The 22,858-nt window shown below is 47.5% G+C and overlaps 3 non-coding genes across 3 annotated transcripts; 2 read left to right on the top strand and 1 right to left on the bottom strand.

Annotated features, from left to right (window-relative positions):
• The first annotated feature begins 15,085 nt into the window (after positions 1-15,085).
• TRNAV-CAC lies at positions 15,086-15,158 on the top strand. Its single transcript has one exon. It is a non-coding gene; the product is annotated as a tRNA-Val (tRNA).
• Positions 15,159-15,925: 767 nt separating this feature from the next.
• On the top strand, positions 15,926-16,007 carry TRNAL-AAG. Its single transcript has one exon. It is a non-coding gene; the product is annotated as a tRNA-Leu (tRNA).
• A 329-nt stretch (positions 16,008-16,336) lies between these two features.
• TRNAV-AAC lies at positions 16,337-16,409 on the bottom strand. Its single transcript has one exon. It is a non-coding gene; the product is annotated as a tRNA-Val (tRNA).
• Positions 16,410-22,858: the final 6,449 nt, after the last annotated feature.

Raw genomic sequence — 22,858 nt, 5'->3', positions numbered from 1 at the left:
TTCACCATGTTGGTCAGGCTGGTCTCGAACTCCTGACCTCATGATCCACCCACCTTGGCCTCCCAAAGTGCTGGGATTACAGGTGTGAGCCACTGCACCCAGCAGAAATCAACAGCATTTCTATTTATTAACAATAAACTGTCAAAAAAAGAAATCAAGCCATTTACAATAGCTACCCCCCAAAATACATAAAAATAAATTTTCCCAAGGAAGTGAAAGATCTGTACATAAACTATATAACATTGATGAAATAAAGACCACAGAAATAAAAAGATATCCCGTGTTCATGAATTAGAAGAATATTGTGAAAATTATTATACTATCCAAAGCCATCTACAGATTCAATATAATTCCTATAAAATTCCAATAACATTCTTCACAGAAATAGAAAAAAAAATCCTAAAATTCATATGGAATCACAAAAGACCCCGAATAACCAAAGGAATCTTAAGCAAAAAGAACAAAGCTAGAGGCATCACACTATCTGACTTCAAAACATACTACAAAGCTGTAGTAATTAAAACAGCATGGTACTGACATAAAACCAGACATATTGAACTGACTAGAGAGCCTTGAAATAAGTTTTATGTATTTACAGTCAATTGATTCTCAACAAAGATGCCAAGAACTCACAATGGGGAAAGGACAATCTCTTCAATAAATCATGTTGAAACAACTGTATATTCATGTGCAAAAGAATGAGATTAGACTTTATCTCTCACCATATACAAAAATCAACTCAAAATGAATTAAAGATCTAAATGTAGAACAGTGGTTACCAGGGGCCGAGATGTGGGAGAAAATTGGGAGACATTGGTCAAAGGGTGCAAACTTGCAGTTATATAAAATAAAAAATTCTAGATATCTAACAGACTGTATGAGGACTACAATTAATACTGTATACTGAAAATTTGCTAAGAGTAGATTTTAGATGCTCCTACCGTACAAAATGTAACTATGTAAAGTGACGGATGGGTTCATTTGCTTGACTATAGTAGATCATTTCACTATGTTTGTATATATGAAAACATCATGTTGTATGCCTGAAATATATACAATAGAAAATAAATAAAAATTTTTAGAAAATGAAGGAGAATTAAGGGCTTTCTTGGACAAACAAAAACCACACAAACAAAAACTGGATGAATTTGTTGCCGGTAGACCCATATTGTAAGAAGTGTTAAAGTTCTTCAGAGAGAAGGAAAATGTTATATTTCTGAAACTTGGAGCTACATAAAGAAGGGAAGTGCGTTAGATAAAGAATAAATGAAGGTAAAATAAAACCTTAATTTTTCTTATTATTAATTGACCTAATAGATCACTTCAAAATAATAATAGCAAAGTGTTCTGAGTAAATATAGCTTATGGATAAGTTAAATGAATGATAGCAATGTGAATGCTTCTTTTATAAAGTACCCACACTACCCATGAAGTGGACTTGAGAATGGATTTAAATTACTTATAAACTAGCCAGGTACAGTGGCTCATGCCTGTAATCTCAGCAATTTGGAAGGCCAAAGCAGGAAGGCTGCATGAGCCCAGGAGTTTGAGACCATCCTGGGCAACATAATGAGATCCCATCTGTACAAAAATTGTTTTAAAAAAATTAGCTGGGCATGGTGGTGCATACCTTAGTCTCAGCTACTTGAGGGGCTGAGGTGAGAGGGCTGCTTCAGCCCAGGAGTTCAAGGCTGCAGTGAGCTATTATTGCAGCACTGCACTCAAGCCTAGGTGACACAGCAAGACCTTATCTTAAAAACAAACAATGAAAATTACCTATAAATTAGTTGCAAAAGTATCCTGAAAACCCTAAGGAATCCTTAATTTTTTAAAATAGAGATAGGGTCTCACTGTATTGCCCAGGCTGGTCTTGAATTCCTGGGTTCAAGCCATCCTCCTGCCTTAATCTTCCAAAGTGTTGGAATTCTAGGCATGAGCCACCAAACCCAGCCTAAATTATTTTAAAAAGAAGTTTAATTGCTATGCTGAGAGATGAGAGAAAATAAAATAATACAAAATGCTCAGTTAAAACTGGAAGACAGAAGGAAAGAAAGCTTTTTTAAAAAAGAAGCAAAGAACAAGTGAGTGAATAAAGTTACAAATGTGGTAGACATTAATCCAACTATACCAATAACCACTTTAAATATAAATGGTTTAAATACACCAGTTAAAAGGCAGACACTCACGGAGTAGATAATGAGACTCAACTACATGTTGTCTACAAGATATCCACTTTAAATATAAAGACACAGATAAAGAATAAAGGGATGGATGAAAATATATAATGCTAACACAAATCAAGAAAAGCCATATTAATGGCTGGAATAGCCATTATTCCAATATGGCTGGAATAGCCATATTAATTTCAAACAAGGCAGACTTCAGAACAAAAATTATCAGTGATAAATAGAAGCATGACATTACAAACAGGTCAATTTCCATTAAAACACAACAATTCTTAATGTGTTCCCCTAACAAGAGATTGTCCAAATACATGAGGCAGAAGGTAATATGTCAAACGACTCAACCATAGTTGAACTCAACCATCAAACAACTGAACTTGACGATTATAGAATATTCAGCCACTGACAGCAGAATACACATTCTTTTCAAGTTTACATAGAATATCCAGAAAATAATTCACATTCTAGGCCATAAAAAACACCTCAAAAAATTTAAAAGAAAAATATACAAAGTATGCTCTTGCACCATGATGGATAAAAACTAGAAATCAGTAACAGATAGCTGGAAGTTTCTCAAATATGTGGAGATTAAATAAGACACTTCTAAATAATACATAGGTCAAAGTCTCAGGATAAATTAAAAATGTTTTCACCTGAATGAAATATGAAAATAGAACTTACTAAAATTTATAGGATGTAGTGAAAGCAGTGCTACAAGGAAAATTTATAGCATTAAATGCCTATATCAGAAAGGAACAAAGATCTAAAATCAATAATCTAAGCTTCCATCTTAGAAAACTAGAGAAAAAAGCATACTGTAAGCCTGGAAAAAGCAGAAAAAAATAATAAAAATTAGAGCAAAAATCAATGAAATTGAAAACAAAGACAAATAGCAAAAAAAAAAAAAAAAAAAAAAATCAATAAAATCAAAAGCTGGTTCTTTGAAAAAGACCAGTAATATTGGTAACTTACAGCGAGGCTAACAAAAAATAGAGAAAGGACATAAATTGCTAATATCAGAAATGAAAAATGGGACATTACTACCGATCTCAGGGACATTAAAAGTATAATAAAATATGTTCAACAACTATGCTCACAAATTTGATAACTTAGATGAAATAGACTAATTCCTTAAAAGATACAATCTACCAAAATCCACACTAAGAAAAGAGACTATATGAAAAGACTCATATGTATTAAATCAAATCAAGGCCAGGCAAGATGGTTGACACCTATAATCTCAGCACTTTGGGAGGCTGAGGCAGCCAGATCACTTGAGTTCAGGAGTTCGAGACCAGCCTGGCCAACACAGCAAAACTCCGTCTCTAATAAAAAATACAAAAATTAGCCAGGCATGGTGGCATATCCCTGTAGTCCCAGCTACTCAGGGGGCTGAGGCAGGAGGATGTCTTGAGCCCGGGAGGCCGAGGCTGCAGTGAGTCCTGATCGTGCCACTGCATTCCTGCCTGGATGACAGAGTGAGACCCTGTCTCCAAACAAACAAAAAACTATGTAATTCATGCCATCACCAGGCTAAGCAAGAAAAATAATATGATCACATAAATAGATGCAGAAAAGCATTTGACAAAATTCAACACCTAGTTATGATACAAACTCTCAGTAAACTAGGATGGAGGGGAATTCCTCAAATTGATAAAGAATATCTGTAGGCACAGCATGCTGGTTCATGCCTATAATCCCAGCACTTTGGAAGGCCAAGGCAGAAGGATTGCTTGAGGCCAGGAGTTTGAGATCAGCCTGGGCAACATAGAGAGATTCCATCTCTAAAAAGACAGACACACACACACACAGAAACATCCACAGAAAAAAAACTAGCTAACATCATACTTAATGGTTAGTGAGAACCTAGGTGTTTTCTCCGTCAGATCAGGAGCAAGGATGTCCCCTACTATCATTCTTATTCAATATTGTACTGAAGTCCTAACTAATGGAAGAAGATTTTGAAAAGGAAATTACAGCTATACAGATCGGGGGAAAAAAAGAAACTTTCTTCACAGATGACATGATTGTCTATGTAGAAAATACCAAAGTATTGACCAAAAACTCCTGAACTAGTAGATGATTATAGCAAGATTTTTTCTTTTCTTTTTTTTTTTTTTTTTTTTTTTTTTTTTTGAGATGGAGTCTCACTCTATTGCCCAGGCTGAAGTGCAGTGGCTTGATCTTGGCTCACTGCAACCTCTGCCTCCTGGGTTCAAGCGATTCTCCTGCCTCAGCCTCCAGAGTAGCTGGGATTACAGGAATGATCCACAACTCCCAGCTAAGTTTTGTAATTTTAGCAGGGAACAGGTTTTACTATGTTGGCCAGGCTGGTTGTGAATTCCTGACTTCAGGTGATCTGCCCGCCTCGGCCTCCCAAAGTGCTGGGATTACAGACATCAGCCACTGCACCAGCCAGATTATAGCAAGATTACTATGTAGTGAATTATCATAATTTTATGTTGCCTCAGCACCCATTTTTAAGGGAAGTTTAACTTTCCTATGTCAGAAGGAGAGCTCAGTCACCCTTGACACAGTTTTCAGGTTCTACATCTCCTCCCAGTTCCTCAAGGTGGTCAGTCCAGATACCTGCTGTGCACAACTGCCTCCTGGTGCCCACCTCCGCATGGGACAGCTACATACAGCCCACTCGACTAGCCCTGCCTACTCTGTGTCGTGGGATGGATGGCTGCACATGAGATTTCAAGTCATAGCGGGTACCTTCGGACTGCTTGCTTGTTTAATTATGCTCATCAGAGGCCTTACTAGGTGCCTGACTCAGGTTTCTCCAGTAGCCTTTAGTGTCCCTGCTACTCAAACAGCACCCATGATAAGGCAGAAGGTCTAATGCCTAGACATTACAGGGTCAATTTCAATGATATTGACACAGCAGAGGTTGCCGCCTACGTATTAGAAGTAGAACACCACACCCTAATGACCCAAGCCAGTGGCCAGGGATAAAAACCTTGGAGGAACCTCTTCTGCCTAGTTGCCTGGGCTCCCCCACTTTCCCACCGCTTCCTTTAAATGGACCATTCAGGTATTTGCCCTTGAACTTAAAGCCACCCACACTGTATTCTCCAACATACACTTCTAATTTCTGCATTCTTTCTCCCTGCCTGTACTCCCTAACCTAACCGCTGTGTGGGGGGCCTCCAAGCATGTCATATGCTACCAGAACCTATAAGTAATAAAATCTTTATTTCTATTTTGTGTCTCTCCTCATCATTGAAGGGTTGCTCTCCATCTTAAAGATCATAAGTTTTAAAATACAGGATACAAAGTTAATAAACAAAAGTCAATTGCTTTCCTATATGCCAGCAATAAACAATTGGGATTTAAAAATTAAAAATACAATAACACTTAACATTAGCACTTAAAAAGTACTTAGTAATAAATAAAAAAAAATGAGTACAAGGTCCATATAAGGAAATCTAATGAAATCAAAAAAAGTTCTAAGTAAATGGAAAGATATTCCATGTTCATGGATAGGAAGGCTCAATCTTTTAAAGATGCCAATCCTTCCTAATTTCATCTACAGATTCAATGTAATCCAATCAAAATCCCAGCAGGTTATTTTGTAAATGCTGACAAACTGATTCTAAACATTATACGAAAAGGCAAAAGACCCAGGAGAGCCAACACAATATTGAAGAAGAAACAAGTTGAAGACTAATACTACCTAAAGGCTTACTATAAAGCTACAACAATCAAGAAAGTATAGTGTTGGCAAAAGAATAGACAACTAGATCAATGAAGAAGAACAGAGAACAAACAGATCCACACAAATATACTTAACTGATATTTTGACAGGAATTAAAAGCAATTCAACAGATAATGTATGGTCTTTTCAAGAAATGATGCTGGAATGTTCAGGCGTGCATGTGCCAAAAAAAGGAAAAAAAACATGAATCTAGACACTGATCTTACACCTCTCACAAAAATTAACTCAAAATGGATTATAGACCTAAATTTAACATGCAAAACTACAAAACTTTTAGAAGACAACCTGGGGAAAATCTGGGGAAGTTTTTCGAAGCATGATCCATGATCTATGAAGACAAACTGGTATGTTGGACTTCATTGAACTTAAAAACTTCTGCTCCGCAAAGACATTGTTAGGAAAATGGAATGACAAGGCACGGACTGGGAGAGAATATTTGCTGAATACATATCTAATAAGGCACTTGTATCCACGAGCAATACTAGCACTTTGGGAGGCTGAGATGGAAGGTTCACTTGAGCCCAGGAGTTCAAGATCAGCCTGAGAAACATAGGGAGAAAAAATTTTTTTTAAATGTTCTGTGTGTGGTGACACTTGCCTATAGTCCTAGCTACTCGGGAGGCTGAGGCAGGAGGAACACTTGAGCCCAGGAATTGGAAGCTGCAGTAAGCCATGATCATGCCACTGTACTTCAAGCTGGGAGAAAGAGCAAAATTCTGTCTCAAAAAATAAAACAAACAAAAAAAACCGAACAATAAGAAAACAATTCAATTAAAAACTATGCAGGCTGGTGTGGTGGCTCACACCTGTAATCCCAGCACTTTGGGAGGCTGAGGTGGGAGGACTGCTTGAGCCCAGGAATTGAGCAATTGAGCTATGATTACACCACTGCTCTCCAGCCTAGGCTACAGAGCAAGACTCTGTCTCAAAGAATAAAAATAAATGATCAAAAGATCTGAAGAAACATCTCACCAAAGAAAATGTACAGATGGCAAATAAACATATGAAAAGATGCTTGATATCATTCATTATTAGAGAATTGCAAATTAAAACAATGAGATTTCACTACATGTTAAAATGGCTAAAATCTAAAACAATGACGAACACCAAATGCTGACAAGGACACGGGGCAAGTGATAGTCACCTGAAAAGACAGTCTGACAGCTTTTTACTCAGCTAAACATGACCTTACCATATGAACCAGCAATTATGCTCCTAGGTATTTACTCAAATGAGTTGAAACATTTGCCCCCATAAGCATCTGAACGTGAATGTTTACAGCAGCTTTATTCATAATTGCCAAAAACTGGAGGTAACCAAGATACCCTTCAAAAGGTGAATGAATCAACCCATTGTGCTCTGTCCTCATAGTGGAATATTATTCAGCGATAAAATTAATGATCTATCAAGCTATGAAAAGACATGGAGGAACCATAAATGCATGTTACTAAGGGAAAGAAGCCAGTCTAGAAACTGCATACTGTATAGTTTCAATTATACAAAATACTGGAAAACGCAAAATTATGGAAATAGTAAAAAGATCCGTGGTTGCCCCGGTTCAGGGAAAATGCAGGGATAATAGGTAGAGTGCAAGAGATGCTCTGAGCATTGAAACTATTCCGCATGATACTATAATGGTGGATACACGGCATTTTGCACTTAGCAAAAGTCTTTGTAAAAAAAAGAATAAACCCTAACGTAAACCACGGAGTTTAGTTAATACTTGTCTAGTTAATACTAGCGTATCAACGCAGGTTCATCAATTGTAACAAAAGTACCATACTAATTCAAGATGTTAATAATGGAAAGCTGGGAGTTGGGGGAAAAAAGGGTAAATAGGAACTTTGTGTACTGTCAGCTCAATTTTCTGTAAACCCAAAAGTGACCTAGAAAATAAAGTCTATTAATAAGACAAATGGTAGCCAAATTTGGGGAAAGCAGCTTTCCAAAAGCTTAGAGGAAGGAGGGCTAGGATCCCATGGCCCCATACTCACAACCACTCATAAATAGTTCCAGAACTATGGGAAGAGGGAGTCACCACAGAATTCTGAGAGAAACATGGCAGTGATTCTGACTGCAAAGGGGGAGGAACTGCAGGGAGCCACGTGGCAGCTCAAACAGCTCTGAAGAATCTGGCAAGGCAGACACAGTGCCACTGGCCGCACCAGACCTCAGACACCGCAGAGGCACCGGTGGACCACTTGGATCCTACCGTCAGAGAAGAGGCTTCACCTAGCAGCAGGTACTTGGCAAATCCATCTGTTTCAGGACTTAACTTGTGTTCCCAAAGCCTAGAAAGCATCAGGCCCTGTGCCTGGGGGCCAAGGATCCAGTGTGAACACGGACGAGACAGCAACTGCTGAAATAGCAGGAGCCTGCGGGCTGGGAACTGGGGGGTGAAAGGTGCACAACGCAACAGGATCCCTACCTGAGCAGGGGACCGAGTGGGGACAGAGACGGTCCTGGGAGGACGAGAGGCCTGAAGAACGAGGAGTTAGCTCAATGGGGAGAAAGTGCCAGGGACAGGGAAATGCAATCAGTGCCGGGGAGGCAGGAAATGCAGAGAGAAGCTGAAGTCACAGCAAGGCTGGACTAAGAAGGTCGTGACCCACAAGAAGGAAGCCAGGCATTCCCTCAAGGGCAACAGGAGACCACGGAAGATTGGCCACACTCACAGTTGGAATCAGACTTTGACTTTTGAGCACTCTTTCAGAATATAGAAGTTAGAACATGAACTGGCTGGATGTAAAAAAGTGAGTGTGGGGAGATGGGTTAGGTCATTTCTCAGGCTTGGCAACAGGGGATAGTGGCTTGGAGAGGGTGGCAAGAGGAACTAGGATGTCTAAGCGGCGTTGCAAGCCTAACCTGCACACAAGTAGGTCCCTGCTGCTCCCTCCCCCAGCCAGCCCGCTCCCCCCCAGCCAGCCCGCTCCCCCCCAGCCAGCCCGCTCCCCCCCAGCCAGCCCGCTCCCCGCCCAGCCAGCCCGCTCCCCCCCAGCCAGCCCGCTACCCCCCAGCCAGCCCGCTCCCCCCCCAGCCAGCCCGCTCCCCCCCCAGCCAGCCCGCTCCCCCCCCAGCCAGCCCGCTCCCCCCCAGCCAGCCCGCTCCCCCCCAGCCAGCCCGCTCCCCCCCAGCCAGCCCGCTCCCTCCCCCAGCCAGCCCGCTCCCCACCAGCCAGCCCGCTCCCTCCCCCAGCCAGCCCGCTCCCTCCCCCAGCCAGCCCGCTCCCCCCACCAGCCAGCCCGCTCCCCCCCCAGCCAGCCCGCTCCCCCCCCAGCCAGCCCGCTCCCCCCACCAGCCAGCCCGCTCCCCCCACCAGCCAGCCCGCTCCCCCCCAGCCACCTGCTCCTCACCCCTGTGGGTAACGGTAACTCACGTCATTCTTCCCGTTGCTCAGGACACACACGGCCTTGGTGTCACCCTTAATGCCTTTGTCACACCCCAATCTAGACTGTCGGCAAATTCTGCCAGCTTTACCTTCCAAATAAGTTCAGGAGGCCACTTCTTATCACCTGGTGCAAGACACCATCATTTGCACCTGGATTGCAGCACCAGCTCCCACCTGGTCTCCCAGCCCACCTCAGGCTAAATCCACTTTGATGCACCGTCAGAGCTTGTGGGATCCCTGACACCTTAAGCCTCTGTAGAATAAAGCAGAATGGCCATCACCTCATCCCAAAACCACTCAGGATGCACGCTGGGCAGTGCTGCCCAGATTTACACTGGGGAGTTGGATAATTCTGTCTGAGGCACAGCAAAAGGCCTGTCCCTTGGCTCCAGTGGAACGTGTACTCAAATCCTACTCTGGGCGCCATTCTACTGCCTTCCTGCCACCCTGAGGATGTTCAGCTGGTTTCACAGCCACGTGAAACTCTATACTGAATCCCAGCACGTTCCTCTCCAATTTAAACCACTTTCACCAGGGATTCTATTTCTGCTTTCAAATGGGGCCCTTGTCCCACCCAAGGGCTGTCAACTGACATGTTTTATTTGCAGGCTCAGCATCTCCTCCAGACTGTGGAGTGGGATGGGCCCCCTCCAGCAGGGCGCTGAGCCACTGTGTGAGTTGACCAGTCACAAAAATACAGCTACCTGTGCTCCCCCACCAGCTCACTCCCCCACCTCCCACACACACAGGCACGAAAGGCAAACGTTAACTCAGGCCCACTGAGTTCCAGGCACTGGGCACCCAGACGAAGCTGCTGTCAAGGAGCTCCCAGCCACAGAGAGACAGCAAGAAACTCAGTAGGCAAGGCTCCAGGACAGGTGGCGGGTGGGAACAGCCAGGGCACGCAGAGCTTAGGAAACACCGGCAGCAGGCGGCACTCAAGCCTGGTCTTCACACTTAGGGCACATCCATACCACGTGAGATCTTGTCATAAACACGGATCCCAGGCTGCACCCCAGATACTTATTCAGGCGGTCTGGGGTGGAGTCCTGGAACCCACAAGTGTAACAGGGCCTGGGCGAGTCTGACTCAGGTGGACTCTGTTAGAAGCTGCAGGGAGAAGAGTGAGGGGCTGAGAGTCATCACCACTGCACATTTCCTCACAGTTCTGGGGAGCTGAGGGCAGCGGGGGGAAGGTGCGGAAGTGTAGACAGGGAAGAAAGAACAAGGCCGAAGGGCAGCCCTGCTTGACAGAGGTCCGGATGTGAGCCCTGGTCTCTGGCATGACGTGCGAGTGAGGATATTGTGTGCCTCCCAGTGAAGACTGTGAGTGGCACCTGATCCTCCCATTACTTTTCTGGAGCAGATTGTTGCTTCTTTCAGCTCACTCAGTTCTCCATTTGCACCTGTTTCCCAGCTGCAATGCAACACGAGGCTCCCTGACTTCCAAATCCAGTCTTCCACTCCAAAATGGCCTTACTCAGCGCCCCCGCCAGCTGCTGCTCTTTGAGCTACAAGGACTCCTGCCCATGTCGGTCCTGGGGGATCAGTGCTAAGGGCTAGTATTTACTTATCTATTGTTAAATCTGCTGTATGGAGTTTCAGAACAAGAATCAGAAAATCTCAGGAGCTGCCAGGGCCAGACGATGGGCTTGAGGTCAGAGAACTATTGGGTGTCAAACCCCAGGGAAAGGACTCTCCCTTCCCCTTTTCTTCCCTCCCCTCCATTGGAGACTTTTCTGCCCCAGGAAAAAGAGCTGAGGAAGATGCCTACTGCCCCTGCTAGTCAGCAGCGGCAATAGGGCTCTGCGTCCAGTAAGTGGAAGGTGAAATAAAGGCAACGGAAACTCGGTCCCTGGATCATGTACCCAGAATGCAGGATGAGGTCTGTGCTGTTGGAGAAAGGTGGACCGATTACAAGGACAGCAGAAGCAGGGACAGGAGGAGGATGGGATGGATATCACCAAGGAGAAGCCTTGAGATGTGAGGGCTGAAGGCCAAGGACAAGAAACTGGCCGCGGGGACTGGGAAGAGGTCACAGGACAGAAGAATGTGGTTTTGTACTTCCCTTAGCTCTTCCTTGACATAATGTGTGATGACTGGGCTTTTCTCTCCATTTGTTTTATGCATCGGTATTTTGATAAACAGATATTATGTTCAAGTACCAATCTTTGTGATTTCTTTGTTAATTTAGAAATGACCTTTTAGATCATTTGTTTAGAATGATCTTTACCTATCAACTGAAGGCTAACATATGCCTCAGCTTACTTGCTTACTACAGATTCTTTATTTTTTATAAGAGGTCTGTTTCTGGCTGGGTGCATTGGCTCACACTTGAAATCTCAGCACTTTGGGAGGCCAAGGCAGAAGGACTGCTGGAGGCCAGGGGTTCAAGACTAGCCAGGGCAACATAAGGAGACGGCCCCCCACCCCATCCCTATCTCTACAAAACATAAAAAAAAATTATCTGGGCTTGGTAGCACACGAGAAATCCCCCAGAGTCCCAGCTACTGGGAGGGGCCGAGACAGGAGAATCTTACAGCCAGGAGTTTGAGACCAGTGTGGGCAATATAGTAAGACTTTGTCTCTGAAAAATAAAAATAAAGAGGTCTGCTTCTTCTCTAAATAGTAAGCACATTATTTTAATATTCATCATGTTGAAAAATATTGGAAAAGAGAAAAGCACCCCTGACAATTCAAACCTGGCCTGGCACTCTCAGCCAGGCTTTCCACAGGAGCACACCAAACACCAGACAATGCCACTCTGTAATTGTGACGAAATGAGGAAAAAACAAGATAATCTGTAATGTTTTCTGAGCACCGACAGAAACAAGGTCACTATGCAAGCCACAAAAATATTAATACCACAAGTCCCCCCCACCCCCGACCCCGGGCTAATGTGAGTGGCTCTGGTCTGCCCCCTGCTGGACAGGATTTATCGCCACACCCATTGTAGAATCAGCCCTGCTTCTCAGGAGCGGGTAACCTAAGCAAAGCCCTGCGTCCTTCAATGCCCCCCAAGATCACTAACAAGAGTCCTAACCCCACACTAAGCCTCCTCTAACGCTCTTTTACTGAGATGACCCACAGTGCCCATGGGGCGAGTTCTTCCTCACCGCAACAAGGAATAGACTCAACTTGTATCATTCATTATTATATAACGAATGATGACGATATCATTCATTATATATAACGAATGATGATGATGATGATGTCATTCATTATATAACGAATGATGATGATGTCGTTCATTATTATTTTTTTTTTTTTTTTTTTTTTTTTTTTTTTTTTTTTTTTTTTTTTTTTTTTTTTTTTTTTTTTTTTTTTTTTTTTTTTATTATATAACGAATGATGATGATATCGTTCATTATTATATAACGAATGATGATGATATCGTTCATTATTATATAACGAATGATGATGATATCATTCATTATTAGAGAATTGCAAATTAAAACAATATAATGATATAATTCATTATTAGAGAATTGCAAATTAAAACAATGAGATTTCACTACATGTTAAAATTTGCAGTTACAGGTGTGTTGCAGGCAGCCTCTGGCAAGAATCCAACAATGTTTTATTCTTATTTTTGAGACGGGGTCTCTGTCACCAGGTTGGAGTGCAGTGGTACGATCACAGCTCATTGCAGCCTCTGCCTTCTGGGCTCACATGATCCTCCCACCTCAGCACCCCCAAGCAGCTGGGACTACAGGCATGTGCCACCACACCTGGCCAATTTTTGTAGTTTTTGTAAACACGAGGTTTTGCCATGTTGCCCAGGTTGGCCTTGAACTCTTGGGCTCAAATGACCCACCCATTTCAACCTCCCAGTGTTGGAATTACAAGCATGAGCCACCATGCCCAAGCTATGCTTTCTTATTCTAGGGTCCTGCGTGTTCTTGTTTCTATTTCTAGTTTTTCAAAATATTGTTTGGTTATGTATTCCAGCATTGGCATCATACCTGACCTGACATCTATTTCCTCCTCCATATCAGGCACAGGTCTGGGGCTTGGGATATGAGTGTAAAAGCGAAGACAAGAATCCTCCCCTCATAACAAACTCCTCCAGCGTTGTTGCATGGAGAAGGAAATAGACAAGGGCATGGGAGGCCTACTGTAAAAACTGCCAAAAAATGTGAAAAACCCCCTCCCCACACATTTGTGCCAACAAAACCTGTTAAAGCTCTGGCATGAGGGAGGTAGGTCCACCCAATGCTCCCATCATCTCAGGGCCCGGCTCACCCCACCCCTGGCCTTCCTGAGGTCTGTCCCTTGGTGCTGAGGCCTTGCCCCAACTAGGGAAAGTGCCTGTGGTCAGACTTCCAGTTTCTGGCCCACCACAGAAGGAGCCTGGAAGTCATCACTTGGTCCTAACAACAAGTAAAAAGCTGAATAGACTGAAAAAACCAACAACTCTTCTTAGATCCAGAGAAATGAGGTCACAGGGCAAACCACTGCCTCCCAAGTATGAGAGGCAGACAGGCAGACACAAAGAATCATGACTTACCAGAGCAGAAACTCACGGGCACCAAAGCCACAGCAGGAAGACAAAACAGTAACTGAAGAATTGCTGGAGGCTCCCTGTAGACGAGTCTGAGAGTTGAAATCTCCAGGGGGCCTCAGTCATAGGAGGCCCTACACTGTAATGCATTTCACCTCCAGCTCTACCAGGTTCTCAGTGAAGATCGCAGAATAATCCCCTCCTAATTACAGTAGGGGGAGGGGAAACGTAGCCGTTTTGAAACACACACGTTCTGCTTTTCACCCGGCCTGTCCTCAAGAAAAACTACTTTACCGGAGGCTAAATGACCTGGGGGAAGAGAAAATACCCACCTCCGGCCCCCTCTAGCCCTCCTGTCCCACCTATGAGTGGGAAGAAACTGAAAACCTGTGGTAATTCATGGCCCAAGGGCACAGGCTCACTAAAAGTCTGAGACCTGGGCTGGTCCCAGTGGCTCACAACTGTAATCCCAGCAATTTGGGAGGCCGAGGCGGGCGGATCATGAGATCAGGAGATCGAGACCATCCTGGCTAACACGGTGAAACCCCGTCTCTACTAAAAATACAAAATATTAGCCGGGCGTGGTGGCGGGCGCCTGTAGTCCCAGCTACTCGGAGAGGCTGAGGTAGGAGAATGGCGTGAACCCGGGAGGCGGAGCTTGCAGTGAGCCGAGATTGCGCCACTGCACTCCAGCCTGGGCGACAGAGCGAGAATCGGTCTCAAAAAAAAAAAAAAAAAAATACAAAAATTAGCCAGGCATGGTTGCACATGCCTGTAGTCCCAGATACTCGGGAGGCTGAGGCAGGAGAATCACGAACTCACGGCCTCCCATTCCCCAAGCAGCTTCTCCTGCACGTCCCCTCTCAGAAAATCGTGCCAGCGCATCCCTGCTGTTCCACTCCCATGCCCACTGTCAACGCCAGACGGTTCCGCTGCCACTGTCACGTCTCTCTCCGGTCGCCGCTACACCCTCTCTCGGGACCCCCATGTCCACTTACACTACCACATCCGGCGTGAACACTGCCTTTCCTTGTTTCTTTCTTTTCTCTCTTTCGACACAGCGTCTTGCTGTGTCTCCCAGGCTGGAATCCAGTGCTGCAATCATAGCTCAGTGCAGTAGCCATTCTCACGCCTCAGCCTTCCAAGTGCTGAAACTTCCTTTTCTTGTGCGCTCATACCCATTACCAAGCTCAAAGGGACGCACGGAAGAAGTTCAGAATTCTCATGAGTAATAAAATACCGCCGTGTGTCCTGACTAATTATGATGGCAGAGAACATTTAAGCCGGTTTCCGTAGTGTAGTGGTTATCACGTTCGCCTCACACGCGAAAGGTCCCCGGTTCGAAACCGGGCGGAAACAGTTCTACTTTTCACTTCATTGCTTCAAATTTATTACACTGAAGACTGTCCTAGAACACCCACCGCTATCACCACCCGGTTAAGGAGAAAAGGCTATCAAGGGTATTTATACCGTTGCCTTTCCGCCGCAATCATTGGCACCTGGGAAGAACTGAACCCACCTCACTTGCTGTTGACACCAGCGCGACGAACTCCCCACAAAGCCCGTCCAGTGGATGGATGCACAATGCCAAATGGAATTCCCGATGCCCAGAAAGCGTGGGGCCCAAGGCGAGTTCCTCCTTTTGTAACCCGTGAAGAGACAAAAATGGGGGACGGGGCTGTGGACTGAAGGACGGACGGACCCCGCGGGCCGTGGTTCTCCCCCGAGGCGCGCCCTGTGCGCTGCTGCCTGTGGAGTGCGGCGCGGCGGCTGCAGGACTACGCGGCCGCCCGGCTGACGGGTCTGCCCTGGTTTATTTCTTTTTATCTTTCTTCAAAGTGAGAGTGTAGGAGGCTTCCCCTCCTCTCACGCCGCCTCCCCAAAGAGGGCCGGCGCAGGTGACTTTCTGAGTGGCCCCCAAAGCAAATCCCGAGGCCTGCGCTTCGCCAATCGTCTCTGCCAGGGCGCTGGTGGAGCCGTTTCCCAGCCGGTGCCTCTGGCCCAGCGAATCCTGCTGGAAGGCGGTGGTTCTGGGATGCCCTGTGGATTCGCCCTAACGCCTTGTTGTCTGAGGGACCCTAGGGATGTATAACGAAGGAAAACGTGTGAATGCCTTCCAGGACAAAGGTAGCGTGGCCGAGCGGTCTAAGGCGCTGGATTAAGGCTCCAGTCTCTCCGGAGGCGTGGGTTCGAATCCCACCGCTGCCAGCTTATTGTGATTTCTTCTTTTTGTCCCCGCATGAGTTACAAAAGGAGGATTCGTTGGAACTCGCCTTGGGCCACACCCTGGATTGGGGATTCCATTTGGCAGCGCGCAGCAGTCCAATGGACGGGCTTTGTGCGGAGTTTGTGGGAGCCGGCTCCATTGTCCACAGCAAGTGAGGTGGGTTCAGTTCTCCCTAGGTGCCAATGGTTGAGGCAGAAAGGCAACGGAATAGATACCCTCTTCCTCCTTAACAAGTTGGAGATAGCGGTGGGGTGTTTTAGACTAGTCTTCAGTGTAATAAATTTGAACCAATGACGTGAAAAGTAGAAGTTGCTTCCGCCCGGTTTCGAACCGGGGACCTTTCGCGTGTTAGGCGAACGTGATAACCACTACACTACGGAAACCTGCTTGGGTCCTCTGTGCCATCACAATGAGCCACCACACAGGGCCGTATTTTATTTCTCATGGTAATTCTGAGCTTCCTCTATGCGTCCCTTTGAGCTTGACTAATGGACATGAGCACACAAGAAAAGGACGTTTCAGCACTTGGAAGGCTGAGACGGATGGACGGCTGGAGCCCAGGAGGTCGAGGCTGCACTATGATTGCGCCGCTGCACTCCAGCCTGGGAGACAGAACAAGACCCTGTCTGGAAAGAAAGGAAAGACAGAAAAGAAAAGAGAGAGAGAGAGAGAAACAAGAAAAGGAAGTTTTTATGCCCAATGTGGTGGCAGAAGTGGGCATGGGAGTCCTGAGAGAGGATGTGGCGGCGACCGCATAGAGAGGTGATGGTGGCAGTCGCGCTGTCTGGGTTCACAGTGGGCTTGCGGCTTGAACAGCAGGGGAGCGCTGGCAGCGTTTTCTGAGAGAGGGGACATTCGGGAGAAGGTGGAGGCCATGAGTTTGGGTGTGGAGCTGGAGCTGGTGGGCCTGGAGAAATTGGAATGGAAATGCCAGAGTAAGTAGTCTCTTCCATTAGATGAAATACTATTTTTATTGTTCCATTATTTGCAAGAACTCTAGATTATCTAAGCAGCCACTGCTGTTGGACATTTAGATTACTTCCCTCCCATCACCAATGTGCAAGCCGTATGGGAGCCACCATTCTGTCAATGTTTGGTACTGTCCATTTATTAATATTTTTTTAACTTCTAGCCATTCTTGTGGCTCTTATGGTTTACATTTGCATTTAGCTGATGAGGAATGATCATGAGCACGTGTTTAGGGACCATTTGTTTATCTTCCTTTGTGAAGTATATCTTTAAATATCTTGTCCATTAAAAGCAAGCACAAACAAACAAAAAAACCAACAAACAAACGCAAAAGAACTGGCCTGGCGCAGTGACTCACACCTGTAATCCCAGCACTTTGAGGGCCGAGGCCAGCAGACCACTTGAGCCCATGAGTTTGAGACCAGCCTGGGCAACATGATGAAACCCCATCTCTACAAAAAAATACAAAAATCAGTCCGGCGTTGTGGTGCACACCTATAGTCCCAGTTACTCGGAAGGCTGAGGTGGGAGGATTGCTTGAGCCCAGGAGATTGACCCTGCAGTAAGCAGAGACCTCGCTACCGCACTCCAGCCCGGGCAACAGAGCAAGACCCTGTTTAAAAAAAAAATGAAAAAAGTCCAAGTGCGGTGGCTCATGCTGCAATCCCAGCAGTTTGGGAGGCTGAGGCGGATGTGCGGTGGCTCACGCCTGCAATCCCAGCAGTTTGGCAAAAACTAGTTGGGCATGGTGGCACGGGCCTGTGGTCTCAGCTACTTGGGAGGCTGAGGCAGGAGAATTGCTTGAACCAGAGAGATGGAGGTTGCAGTGAGCCGAGATCCCGCCACTGCACTCCAGCCTGGGCGACAGAGCAAGACTCCGTCTCAAAAAAAAAAAAAAAATCTAAGGCGAGAAAAGCTTCTGTTGACGGGCGCTCGGGGCTGCAGGAGGGTCGTGGTGTTGAATGTGCTGGCCTTCTGCAGGAGCCGCCTGGGCGGGTCAGCTCCTGCGCTGGCTGTCAAGGTGCGAGTTACACAACCCCTGGAGGTGGCAGTTCCTCGTCTGTAGAATGCGGTGAGAGCAGCGCCTTTCTTCCAGGTGGGTGACGAGGGTTAGAGCAGTTAACACACGCACTAGCACTAGGTAAGGCTGAAGAAACACTCCCTGAATCTACAGCTGTGCCAAGGCAGCTCAGTTCCAGGCCCAGGGAACACGGCACGAAGGAAACAAAACGGACGGATCCTGCTCCCCAGAGGGGAAGGGTGGGGGTGAGGAACAAGGGAAGACCGAGGCCAGGCAGGCGGACAACGGTGGACGGCACTGCGCGATGGAGAGGGGCCTCCGCCCGGGGAGACGTGGAAGAGGCGGCGCGAGGGCGCACGGGGCTGCAAGGGAAAGGCGGGTGCGGGGGCTGCAGGGGCCGAGCGGGAGCCTGGGGGAGGCCCGTACGTACCCCCAGCAACGGCAGGAGGGAGACAATCCTGGATAATGGGCCCGTTTGCCGCAGCCTCGGCTTCTGGTTTGTGTTCAGGAAGAGCCCGCGCTCAGCCCCATCTCAGCGACTCCCAGGAGCGAGCCCAGGTCGCGCTGGACCCTCTCCTAGTCCTTGGCTCCCGCCTTGGGAGCAGCGGCCTCGGCCCGCCTTCCCAGGGCCCGCTCCTCCCTCCAGGGCTCGTTAACCGGAAAGTTTCCAACAGACGTTCAAGGAACCGCCTCTGGGCTGCCGCGGAGCGGGGAACATCCCTTGGGAACAGCAGCGCGTCCCCTGGTCGCTCCCAGGAACTTCCCGAGCCTGTGAATCCGCTCGTGGGGATCCCCCAGACCGACGCCGCCGCAGCTCACTCGCTGCTCGCCCGGGAGACGACCTGGAGCCTCGGCTGCCGGCCCGAAGCCAGGGGTCCCCTGCACCTTCTTGCAATGGCTCCACGGATACCCGCTAGGCGCGCCTGAGCGCAGAGCGACGCCGCTGTCACCTCGCAGGAGCCGGAACTGTCTCTTTCTGCTGGACCTCTCCTCTGCCAGGGGTGGCGGTGGTACCGTCGCCCTAGTAGCCCCTACGCAGCCCTAGACGCCGCCTCCCTGGATGGGTCAGCTATTGGGGAGCATCCTCTCAGGACTGGTCTGAGCACAGAGAGAGCCTGCGTGCTCCTTGGTTTCCCGAAACCCACCTGAATGTAACTCTGTGTCCTGGATAGGGTGACACTGGAGCTCAGAGAGGGACAGAGGTGCTGAAGGAGTTGAGTGGGGGTGGTGTGGTGTCTTCCCTCTGGGGGCTCACGCAGGCTTTCTGGAGAAGGCGGCCTCTGAGCAGATGGGGCTTCAGACCCAGCTCCCTGTGAGCTGGAAGCCTGTGTGGGCAGCAGCCAGCCGGGCACCCTTTCACCTGTGTCTGGGAGGCCGCACTGGGCTTGGGTTTCCTTGAGGTTTCACCCTGGGCATGGGCCTGGGAGTGCCAGGGCCGTCTGTGAAAACGTCTGTAGGAGTTTCCTCCGGCTGCCAGAACAAAATAGCACAGCTTGGGGCTTCAACTGCAGATGGTCATTTTCTCCCAGGTCTGAGGCTGCGAGTCCGAGATCAAGGCATGCGGTGACTTGTTTCTGCGGAGGCTTCTCTTTTTGGCTTGCAGGTGGCCGCCTTCTTTCTGTGTCCACACACGGTCTTTCGTCTGTGCACATGCACCCGTGATGGCCCTGTGTGTCCACATTTCCTGCTCTTATAAGGACAACTGTCTGGTGTCAGATTGGATTGGGGTCCACCCTAATGACCTCATTTTAGTGTAATCGCCTCTTTCAAGGCTCTGTCTCCATATGCAGTGACATTTTGACGTCCTGAGGGTTGGAGTTCTGAGCTATGAATTTTCGGGGGACACAATTCAGCCCTAGCAAGGTCTTAAGGCAGAGTCAAAACTGCAAAGGGAGGCTCTGGCGGCTTTCACAAGTGGGACCATCCTGTGTCACCTTAGGCTGGAGGAAGGAAGTGATCTTCTGGGGCTACTCGGCTGGTTGTTCTGATGCATCCAGGAGGAGAAATCAGGTTAGCTCCGCCTTTGCCAACTTGGAAATCCATTTGGACTCAGTTGCACTGTTGCACAGACCTGGAGGTTGTCCCAACCTGGACCCTGGACAGTTTGGGGACCTGCTGTGTGACCACAGGCCAGCCATCCCCATCTCTGAGACTGTTTTCACATCAACAAGATGAGAGGGTGAATGAGATGATCTCTAAGGTTCCTGTTGGCTCTCAACTCTCAGCTTTCCTGTCATTGATGTTCATCCTGTTTCTAAGATCTCTGCTGAATATCCTGCCCTTCAGCAGAGTGAGTGAAGGCCAAGGTAAAGAGCCAGTTTGCTGGGATGTCCTTCGTACAGGTGGAGAAGGTGGCCCATGTGACAGAGATGGGGCACTCACCCCCAAACGCCCCCAGATATCAGCAAGTGGTCATGGAATACACTAAGAAGCATCTACACAATGGAAAATCTTGCAGCCCCATGACTAAGGAAAGTTACTTGTATTTTCACCAGTCCTTGGAGACCCCTCCGCAGGCAATTAAACCCCCAAGGGAAGGAGCCTCCTGCGAAGTTGTTTGCTCATCTCAGCTGTGCTGACAAACCAGACTTTCCCTTGGGGAGGTGAAGAGGAAAACAGGACGATGAGGCAGGGACTTACCAATTTGAGCCCTAGCTTCCTCTCCTGTAAAATGGGCATAATATTTTCACCACAGAATGTTTTCTGTGAGAATTGAGCTGAGTGGACAATCTAAAATCATCCACAGTAGGCCCTGGGTGCCACCTCCCTCCACCTCTCCAAAGTCTGAAGCCCAGCAAACACCTCCCTGGGGTTTAGTCTAATCCTCAGGCCCAGTTCTGGCCTCTTTTCTCTCTGCCTTCAATGGAGATAATTTTTTTCTGTGAAAAGAGAATTCTACTGCAAATATGTGCAAAGGGCAGGTCCAGAGCTTGGAAGGATGGATACAAGTCCTGCAAATAGTTCAAACCAAAATACTGAAAATAAGTTTTCAAATAGCAGATGAAATTCTGTCGCCACACTCCAGTCTTCATTCCCCGAAGGGGAAGCGGTTCAGCCAGTTTTCTCCTTACAGAAGCTGAGCTGACACAGAGCGGCACACACTGCTAGGGCAGGGTGAGGAGACAGCAGGCTCGGGGAACTTCCACTGAATACACAAGCAAGCAAAGCTCTACCCTGTCCCTCATCATCTCAAAGACAATTTGTATGCTGTTAATACGTCTTTATGACGTTTCCAGTGTGAGGAGTAGATATTCTCTAAAGAGAACTGTAAAGGGTTCTTCTCTGTCATCTCTAAGTTGTTCATCTAAGACCCTAGCGTTGGGCTATAACTGGTGTGAGACATCATGTAAACATCATACAGGTGGGAGCTACGTGTCTATACATAGATCATAGAGTGAAGTCTCCCAGAGTAAGCACAGAATAAAACATTAGCAAGGAGAGTTAGGAGGCTCAGCTCAACGTCTTCTTCTAGTAGAAGTAATTCCAATTTTATTTATTTGGGGGTGGGGCCAGGACGAGCATCGTCACTGGGGGTAGGGGGCCAGCATGTGCATCGTCAATGGGGTGGGCAGCCATGTGGATGAGCCAAGAGATTCCAGTGGGGAAAAAGGAGACGAGGCCGAGATTGATGATCTAGAGGTGCCCGCAGCCTCACAGACCCAGGTGCAAGCACAGCCCTGGCTCACACAGCAGACATGGGGGTGGGGATGTCTGAGTGTGCGCATAGCAGGGAACAGATAAATGAACTTAATGACGTGGATAAGTTTAAAGGCTAAAGAAGGGCCGTGTGCAGACCAATCCTGAGCAGAAATGAATGCAGGAATCCAGTTAGCCCCTGCTGAGAGGGGAAAACCGGTGTCTCAAACTCAGGACCTAGAGTCAGGTGATCAGGAGGAAAGAGGTTCCAAATAGGACCCAGATTAGGAACCTCCTCACCCCCTGCTCCCCCCAGAGACCAGAGTAGAGGGGGCGGCGCACAGGCAGCACAGCCTTCAACCCCTGGTTTCCCCAGAAGACGCTGTGGGCATTTGACCAAGTGACCTCAGAGGCCCCCTCCAGGACACTGTGACAGTTTATACCAATCTGCACTTTTGCTCCTTAAGCTCCTGTCTTTGAGGGCCAGCTCAAATGATGACAATGGCTTTTATGGCCAACTTACCCAGACTCTGTCCTGAGAGGAGGAAGCAGGGCCCCGTCTACCCAGGGCCCTCCCTGTCTTCTGAGACACCATGTGGGTCCGTCTGAGACAGTGGCCAGCTTTGCCCCAGCCCAGAACAGCTGAGCCAGCGGTGGAATGACTCTGATGACAGACAGCTGTGAGCTCCTGCTGTGGCCCAGGCCCAGGGCTCTAGGGGGTCAAGGAGGCAGGAAGAAGAGCCATGCCAGGGGGGATGCTGGGAGGCGTTTGGGGGTGAGTGCCCCATCTCTGTCACGTGGGCCACCTTCTCCACCTGTATGGAGGACATCCCAGAAAACTGGCTCTTTATCTTGGCCTTCACTCACTCTGCTGAAGGGCGGGATATTCAGCAGAGATCTTAGAAACAGGACGAATCTCAGTGACAGGAAAGCTGAGAGTTTAGAGCCAGCAGGAACCTTAGAGAACATCTCATTCACCCTCTCATCTTGTTGATGTGAAAACAGGCTCAGAGGTGGGAGTGGCTGGCCTGTCGTCACAGAGTGGGTCCCCAGACTGTGCCCAGGGCCTGGGTATGCATCGCTTCCAGAAATGTGTAAAGCTGGAAATGAACCCAAATGGCTTTCCAAAGCGGCAAAGGCAGCACCAACCCAGTTTCTCCTCCTGGATGCATTGGAACAACCAGCCAAGCAGCCCCAGATCACTTC

Source organism: Nomascus leucogenys, chromosome 2, assembly GCF_006542625.1.
Source record: "Nomascus leucogenys isolate Asia chromosome 2, Asia_NLE_v1, whole genome shotgun sequence".
NCBI lineage: Eukaryota > Metazoa > Chordata > Mammalia > Primates > Hylobatidae > Nomascus > Nomascus leucogenys.
This window is presented reverse-complemented; position numbering and strand designations above follow the sequence as displayed.